Below are 9,585 nucleotides of genomic sequence, written 5' to 3'. Positions count from 1 at the left end.
AGGCAGAGAAGGGCAGAAGGAGGAAAAGGAGGAGGAGGAGGAGGAGGAGAGAGAATCCCAAGCAGGCTCTGCACTGTCAGCAGAGCCCAGTGTGGGGCTCGATTTCATGACTGTGAGATCATGACCTGAGCTGAAATCAAGAGTCTGACACCCAACCGACTGGGCCACCCAGGAGCCCCCACAAAGGCCTATTTATTTAATCTATAAAGTACTTATGTGAACATCACAGAACCTAATCACATGATGTGGCAATATTTCTATGAGGAAAATATTTGGATTTACAATTTTGATCCAGAAGAGCACATCTTTTTGTCTTTGCCTTTGTGCACAAGGAACTGTGTTAGGTAATGAAGTTACAGGGATTACAGTGTTCCTTACACTAGCATTCCATGCATCAGACATTCTCCAAGTTCATACCTTACCTGATATTATGGGAGCCTGGCCTAGCTCTCACCAGACTCCCCTGGCTTCCAGTAGCCCACATTGGTAAAGAGGAAGGTTAGGATTCTAGGGTCTGATAAATAAGGAACTGGGGGTGGATGAGGTGCCCAACCTCTTGCCCCAACACTTCTCACTTCAGGTAAACTCCCTACCCCTATTTTTTTTTTGACTGTTTTATTTCTAAATAATTACAGATTCACAGGAGTTAAAAAAAATGTACAAGGAGGTCCTATATACCCTTCACTCAGCCCCCCGTCTATTGTAGCATCTTGTATAACTATTATACACTATCAAAACTAGGAGATCGATATTAATACAATACACAGAGCTTATTCAGACAGGAGGAAAGACATTAGAATATAAAGAATGTATGAAAGTGTCAAGGGCTGCCCATGTACTGGAACCTCTTATAACGCTATGCTTTATAAGAAAGAATGTTGTAATGACAGTAATAATTATATTGAATACTTAGCAAACTCTAGGCCTAGGTGTTTTATGTACATGTAATAGTTTATTATTATCATTGTTTTTATTTGTATTTCTAGTCTTACAAACAGGTAATTATTGAGCAATTATGTGGCAGGTAGTCTTCTAAGCAACTGATACATATTAACTCATTAAACCCTCACAACAACCCTGTAAGGCAAGTATAGCATAACTCACTTTACAGATAAGAAAATTGAAGCACAGAGAGGATTAGTAATTTGTCCAAGAACACACTGTGAGGAGAAAAGCTGGCATTTAAACTGGGCCTGATGCTAGAGCCAGCATTCCTGATTACCATGTAGGCACATAAACTTCATAGTGTTCATAGTAACCTTTCAAGGTAGGCATTATTCTTTCCATTTTTAAAATAAGGAACCTGAAGTTCAGAGAGATTGAGCAACTCGCTCAAAACCCTACCCAGCTGACCAGTGCTGGAGCCGCAGTTTGATTCCACGTCTGACTAGCTGTAAAACCCCCACTGTTTCTGGTTGACCATTACTGGACTGCATGATTGTGTCCTCCTAAAATTTAAGTGTTGAATCCTCATCCCCAGTGTGATGATGTTTGGAGGTGGGGCCTTTGGGAAGTAATTAGGTCATGAGAATGGAACCCTCAATGGGATTAGTACTCTTAGAAAAGAGGCTCCTGAGAGATCCATCATCCCTTCTGCCAAGTGAGATTAGTGAGAAGGTGGGGTCTATGAAGAAATGTGTTCTCACCAGACACCACATTGGCCACTGTCTTGATCTTGGACTTTCCAGCCTGGAGAACTGTGAGAAATAAATTTCTGGGGGCACCTGGCTGGCTCAGTTGGAAGAATATGGGACTCTTGATCCTCAGGGTTGTGAGTTCCAGCCCTGCTTTGGGTGTAGAGATTACTTAAATAGGAAGGAAAGAAGGAAGGAAGGGAGGAAGGGAGGAAAGAAGGAAAAAAAGAAAGAAGAAATTTCTGTTTTTTAGAAGCACTGCTCTGTGGTATTTTGTTATAGCAGCCTGAACAGACAAAACCACCATGCTGCCTCCCTGGCCTATAATACAGCTCTCTCCTGGAGCTCTGTGATATTGTGGTTTATATTAAGAAATATATATTTGGTCCTCCTCCCTGGTTCCTGGCAAATAACTCCTAAAACCTTTGTAATTTCTTAAGTGATAAGAGTTATAGGGGCATCTCTCTTTCTCAGTTCTGAAATAGCTCCAGAATGAAATGGATGTCTTTTGTTATTCATAACAAGCCCCTTTCAACCACATCTGAATTTATATTAATACAATGACTTTTGGAAAGTCCCTAAGGATACTGGGGGCTGGTTGCCAGGGGAACCAACTGTGTGATTAGAGGGTTGGAACTTTCAGTCCCACCCCACTCTGACCTCTGGTGAGGGGAGAGGAACTACAGGTTGACTCAATGGCCAATGATTTAATCAAACATGCATTCTTAATGAAGCCTGCATAAAAACCCAAAAAGGATGGATTTGGAGAGCTTCCAGGTTGGTAGACATGTGGAGGTGCTGAGTGGGTGTCAAGCCAGAGAGATCATGGAAGCTCTGTGCCCCTTTCCCCATACTTTGCCCTATGTATGCATCTCTTCCATCTGGCTGTTCCCAAGTTATATCCTCTTATAATAAACTGGTAGTCTAGTAGGTAAACTGTTTTCCTCAGGTCTATGAGCTGCTCTAGCAAATTCCCCAAATCCCAGGAGGGGGTTATATGAATCTCTGACATATAGCTGGTCGGTCAAATGTACAGGTGACAACTTGAACTTGTGATTGGTGTCTTAAGCTGCTTAGTGTCTGCAGTGCTTAGTCTTGTGGGGCTGAGCTCTTAACCTGTGGGGTCTAAACTATTTCCAGGTAGTATAAGAACTGAGTTAAATTGTTCTCACTCATCTGGTGTCACACAATTGTTTGGTATAGGAAAAAAACTACCACACATTGGTAATCAGAAATGAGAATAGGACTGTGAATAGACAACAGAACAGTATTTTTTTCCTAAACAGACTCTAAAGACATCTAGTTCTGAAATGCCTGAGGCCATGGTTCTCAAACTATAGAGTGCTTTAGAACCAGCAAGAAGACTGAAAACCCAGATTGGTGGATTCCATCCCCAGTTTCTAACTCAGTAGGTCTAGGATAGCATGTGAAGATTTGAATTTTTAACAAGTGCACACTCAATGCTGATGGCACTCTTTCCTGGAACATAATTTGAGAACTACTAGATCCAGACTTATATCTCATGTATGAAGTGGTTTCAGTCTAAGGTAAGGACAGAATTAAAATAAGGATAAACAGCCTTCACAGTAACAGATGTGATGTGTTATACAATATTTCAAAGTATTGCACATGTGAAATAATGGTCATATAGCTCTCACTAAAAAAATGTACAAAATAATGTTTCAAGGACAGAAATTTACAGGCTAGTAATAGCCAATTCCATTTTACTTTTTAAAAATGTTTTCTTTATTTTAGAGAGAGAGAGACAGAGCATGAGCAGGCGAGGGACAGAGAGAGGGGGGAATAGAAGATCTAAAGTGGGGTCCGTGCTGATAGCAAGAAGCCCCATGCAGAGCTTCAACCCACAAACTGAGATCATATCCCAAGCCAAAGTCAGATGCTCAACTGACTGAGCCACCCAGGTGCCTCCCATTTCACTTTGAAAAATATATATGTTTGTTTATTTTGAGAGAGAGAGAGAGAGAGAGAGAGAGCGAGCAGGGGAGGGGCAGAGAGAGAGGGAGACAGAGAATCCCAAGTGAGATTAGTGCTGATAGCTCGGAGCCTGATATGGGGCTCAATCTCATAAACTGTGAGATCATGACCTGAGCCAAGATTGAGAGTCAGTATCCCCATTTCACTTTTTATCTTATTTTATTTTTTTATTATTAAAAAAAAAATGTTGGAGAGAGTGCGAGCAGGGGAGGGGCAGAGAGAGGGGGACAGAGGATCTAAAGTGGTCTCCTCGCTGACAGCAGTGAGCCCAATGCAGGGCTTGAACTCATGAACTTTGAGACCATGATCAGAGCCGAACAGACACTTAACTGACTGAGCCACCCAGACGCCCCTCCATTTCACTTTTTAAATAGATTTATGTAATATTTTCCCAGGTCCCTTTGTGCCTCTAGTTTTTCTCTTGAGTTTTCTCAAATGCCATTTTCTTTTTTACAAATACTTATTTATGAGAGGGGGTGGTAAGGGCAGAGAGAAGGAAAGGGAGAATCCCAAACACGTGGGGTTCAATCCCATGAATGGTGAGATCATGACCTGAGCCAAAAATCAAGAGTCAGCTACTTAACCAACTGAGCCACCTGGGTACCTCTCAAATGCCATTTTCTTGATGGCATTCTTCAAAAAGACTGACTCCATTGAGCCTGTGACATCTAGTCTGAGTTCCTTGTTTTTAGCTTAAACTTTATATCCTCTGCCAGTGCCTTCCCTAGTTCCTTGAAGGCTCAGGCCTGTCTTCAGTTCTTGAGTGAATTCCAAGAGGCAGAATGTGTCTCCTAACGGTTCTTCCTCTGCTCAATTCCAGCCCATTTGCCAGACGTTCTGGTTTACGTCTACAAACCTCTGCCTCAGGGCCATGCCCTCACAGTTACAGTCAGGAGTGCAGTCTCCTGCCACATCCAGGTTGATCTCCTGGAACCATCTCTGATACCAACAAAGAAGTTCAGTGTTCTCCATGTTTAGGCACCCTATTCAGAGTGGATTCTTTCAAAACAACAAAAAAAGAAAAACCTAATGGTGCTAATGTACAAGTAGTTTCTGAAGCTGAAAATATTGGTGTTTTTTTAAATTGCTAAAAAAAATTTTTTTAGCAAGAGAGAGAGCATGTGCATGTGAGAGTGGGGGAGAGGGGCAGAAGGAGAGAGAAAGAATCCCAAGCAGTTTCTGTGTTCAGCACAGAGGCCAATGCGGGACTCAATCCCATGACCCTGGGATCATGACCTGAGCCGAAATCAAGAGTCGGACACTCAACCAACTGAGTGACCAGGCGCCCTTGAAAATATTAAGTGTTTTTGATATTTTATTCTTTTCTCCTGGGTTCCATGTTCAAACAGTGGCAACTTGTATTGAATAAATATAATATCTTTATGGTGTCTCTCTCATTTGCCTCCTTTCCATTCTTTGCTCATCCTCTGTCTTGTTCAAGACCGGTAAGAATTGTTTTGTGTTCATGATGTCTCAGAGTTAGAAGAGAACACAAATATTATCTTGTCCAACCACCTATTTTGTGCTTGAATTCTTGCTTCAGCAGTTTCATCATGTGAAACACATTTATCAATGGGGAACTCAATATTTCTTGAATCATAGCCCATTCAGTCTTCATAGGATATCATTACAAAGTTCTTTATGTCAAACACATGTGTATATAATATCACTTAAAAGAAAGTCATTGTAATATTTAAGGTAGAAGCAGTTAAGTATACAGAAAACAAAGGAAAAGTGCATTAAATAGAGCTATTTTTTGCATTTGTGAAAATGATAGATTTCTATCAACTGTAATAGCTTATACCTGTATTATGGGTCCTGTTTTGAATTTTGAGAATAGTAGTGCTAGGCAGCCTGATGAAAATTCTCAAGAATATGAGTGATTTTTAGTAGTTTCAATAGAGACAGAACTGATACCCTAAAACAGATGACCACCATGGATAATTACACATAAGGAGGACTCTCATGTATATATTAGTGGTTTTTATCCATTACTGAGCATAGATTATATGTGACGTATGGTACCATATATACACATATAATTCAGGAAGATGAATTAAAAAATAAGATTGAAGACTTTGAAGTACAGAAATTAGTCTTGAAATTCACAACTCATAGGATTTATCAGCTTTCTACATACAGTTCTGTCATTATCTTATACAACACCCTGAAGTCTTGGAGAACTCAAATAGCTTCAACACATTCTCCAGATGCCTATGAAGTCAAAGGTCTGTAGCTCCTGGTGTGTAATTTAGACTTTGACCTCTGATTACCGTATGATGGACTGCAGAAAAATATTTAACAACAAATCTTTTAATGTTTTTCTCACCCTTTCCCTATTTGGTTGAATCCTGGAAACCTTTGTCCTCTCACCTATATGTACTTATCCCAGCATCATCAGAGGCCCTGTTAAAAGTTTTTGTCTTTAGTGAAAATCAGAGTCTGGTAAGATTAAACCATCTTATTTAGAGCCCATTAGGTATTAGAATGTCTTGTTCTCTTGTACTTTGGCTTTAACTCTAAGATCTGCCTAATCAAACCTTGATATTCTACATGGCAGAACATAAGCTGCCACGCTGATCCCAAATTAGATCTCTTGGTTTTTAGTTCTACTTATAAATAGAAGCATCAGAGGAAGCATTTAACTTGTGGACATATGAAGTCAACTAATAACTAGTAATATTATTTGGTTAATTCAAGGAGATCACAGAACCATTTAGAGCTGTAGAAAAATATCCATACATGGGTGGCCCAGGAGAGCTATTTAATTCCTAGAAATCAGAAATTTCTGTTATATTTTTATTCCCATTTTTTTCTTATACTTCTACTTCACACATGAAAAAAGGAAAGAAATTACCTATCATTTACCACTTATCTGTCCTGATAGTCATTATCATAGAACCTCATTAAAAGTAATTAAAACGTGCCACAGAATTCTCTTTGGAGGGCTGCACATCTCTGTTGAATTTCTGCTAGTCCTCTGGAAGGCACTCTTGTGGCATGCGAAGTGATCCGAGAGGTACACCGGCACATTGTTAATCTCAGCACCCTTAATGTGTTAGCTCTTTTTAGGAATAATTTAAACACACCTTGGATTGCCCTTATCACAAAGTGCTGCTCTTATTACAATACCCAAAATAACAACAGGAGGGGGGTGGGGCAGAGATAGACAATGTGTATATCTCTAACCGCCTATCCATATATTACCACTACTGTAGTGTATGTCTTAGTGTATATCATATAGTGTAATGGATAGAACAGTGTAGCATATATCTAAGTGGAAAGCATAGCATATAGCCAGGGTCAGCTTCAAGGGCACACCGCTTATAGAGTCTCACAGGGCCCTGCACTTAGAAGGGCCCCGTACCTGGTTGAATGCTCAGCTGTCACCATCTTGAAATTTTTTATTTTTTAACAAGAGGCTCTACATTTTCATTTTGCTCTGGGCCTTGCAAATTATGTAGTCTGCCATGGATAATGAAGTGTATATTCTTCTAAATACCTACCTACCCACAATTCATTTTAGCATGTATTCCTTCAATCTAAAAAATAAAAAGATCTATAAAATATTTCTATTTCAAATGTAAATAAGTAATGTAAATATACATAGGAAAATACATACTAGTTTTGTTTTTCATTTAATATATTATGGATGTACTGAAGAATACTGTTTTGTATTATCAATCATAATTTATTTAACTTCCTACTGATGGACACATATATCTCCTGTTCTTTGCAACGACAGAGTGAACATCCTTGAGTATACATCTTTGCTCACTTGCCCACTATTTACCTAGGATAGACTTCTAAAAGTAGAACTGCTGAGTCAAAGGGTAAGGGCTTTTTTTCCTTTTGAGGAGAGAGTGGGAGAAGGGCAGAGAGAGAGGGAGACAGAGAATACCAAGCAAGCTCTAGGCTCTGAGCTGTCAGCACAGAGCCCGATGTGGGGCTCGAACTCACAAACCTGAGATCATGACCTGAGCCCAAGTTGAACACTTAACCATCTGAGTGGCGCCCCACCCCACCCCCACCGCCAAGGGGTAGGAACATTTAAAATGTGATACATACTACCTGATTGTTCCTCAAAAGATTGCACTAGTTTCTATCAATCTAAATCCCACCCGCAGATTATAAGCAGACGCTCATGATTGCCCCACATGCTAGCATAATAATTTAGATTCACCTCTGCCAATCTGATAGTGCTGGTATTTCTAATGGCATTAACCTGAATGATTAGCTCACTAGGATTTCATTGATTCTGCTAATATGGAATGGAAGTTTATCAAAGTGAGTACCTTTAGGTAGGGAGAGATTTTGTAGAGGTCTCCTAGCCAAATATTTGAGGCACTCTAAGCTCCCACCTTTTCTTTCAAAATAAGGATTTTGTGTTCCGAGTGTAACATTGAAGGATGTTGTAAGTGCTCAAATAAACCCTTAGGACGTTGACCTTGCTATCTTTCTGCTCTTAATCTCCCCAACTTTTAAAACCCTTTTTGTTTATTTTATTTTATTTTATTTTATTTTATTTTATTTTATTTTATTTTATTTTATTTTTATTTTATTTTATTTTATTTTATTTTATTTTATTTTATATTTTTAAGCATCTTTTTTTTAAATTTTTTAAATTCTTTTTCAATATATGAAATTTATTGTCAAATTGGTTTCCATACAACACCCAGTGCTCATCCCAAAAGGTGCCCTCCTCTATCCCATCACCCACCCTCCCCTCCCTCCCACCCCCCATCAACCCTCAGTTTGTTCTCAGTTTTTAAGAGTCTCTTATGCTTTGGCTCTCTCCCACTCTAACCTCTTTTTTTTTTTTTTTTTCCTTCCCCTCCCCCATGGGTTTCTGTTAAGTTTCTCAGAATCCACCTAAGAGTGAAAACATATGGTATCTGTCTTTCTCTGTATGGCTTATTTCACTTAGCATCACTCTCTCCAGTTCCATCCACGTTGCTACAAAGGGCCATATTTCATTCTTTCTCATTGCCACATAGTACTCCATTGTGTATATAAACCACAATTTCTTTATCCATTCCTCAGTTGATGGACAATTAGGCTCTTTCCATAATTTGGCTATTGTTGAGAGTGCTGCTATAAACATTGGGGTACAAGTGCCCCTATGCATCAGTACTCCTGTATCCCTTGGGTAAATTCCTAGCAGTGCTATTGCTGGGTCATATGGTAGGCCTATTTTTAATTTTTTGAGGAACCTCCACACTGTTTTCCAGAGTGGCTGCACCAATTTGCATTCCCACCAACAGTGCAAGAGAGTTCCTGTTTCTCCACATCCTCTCCAGCATCTATGGTCTCCTGACTTGTTCATTTTGGCCACTCTGATTGGCGTGATGTGATATCCGAGTGTGGTTTTGATATGTATTTCCCTGATGGGGAGGGACATTGAGCATCTTTTCATGTGCCTGTTAGCCATCCGGATGTCTTCTTTAGAGAAGTGTCTATTTGTGTTTTCTGCCCATTTCTTCACTGGATTATTTGTTTTTTGGGTGTGGAGTTTGGTGAGCTCTTTATAGATTTTGGATACTAGCCCTTTGTCTGATATGTCATTTGCAAATATCTTTTCCCATTCCATTGGTTGCCTTTTAGTTTTGTTGGTTGTTTCCTTTGCTGTGCAGAAGCTTTTTATCTTCATAAAGTACCAGTAATTCATTTTTGCTTTTAATTCCCTTGCCTTTGGGGATGTGTCAAGTAAGAAATTGCTACGACTGAGGTCAGAGTGGTCTTTTCCTGCTTTCTCCTCTAGGGTTTTGATGGTTTCCTGTCTCACATTCAGGTCCTTTATCCATTTTGAGTTTATTTTTGTGAATGGTGTGAGAAAGTGGTCTAATTTCAATCTTCTGCATGTTGCTGTCCAGTTCTCCCAGCACCATTTGTTAAAGAGACTGTCTTTTTTTCCATTGGATATTCTTTCCTGCTTTGTCAAAGAGTAGTTGGCCAT

At 39.6% G+C, this 9,585-nt stretch overlaps 1 long non-coding RNA gene across 1 annotated transcript; it reads left to right on the top strand.

Annotated features, from left to right (window-relative positions):
* The first annotated feature begins 1,847 nt into the window (after positions 1–1,847).
* Positions 1,848–5,026, top strand: LOC128315253 (uncharacterized). The gene is made up of 2 exons (XR_008297865.1): positions 1,848–2,411; positions 4,450–5,026. It is a non-coding gene; the product is annotated as an uncharacterized LOC128315253 (long non-coding RNA).
* Positions 5,027–9,585: the final 4,559 nt, after the last annotated feature.

This window comes from Acinonyx jubatus, chromosome C2 (genome assembly GCF_027475565.1).
Source record: "Acinonyx jubatus isolate Ajub_Pintada_27869175 chromosome C2, VMU_Ajub_asm_v1.0, whole genome shotgun sequence".
In the NCBI taxonomy this organism is placed as follows: domain Eukaryota; kingdom Metazoa; phylum Chordata; class Mammalia; order Carnivora; family Felidae; genus Acinonyx; species Acinonyx jubatus.
This window is presented reverse-complemented; position numbering and strand designations above follow the sequence as displayed.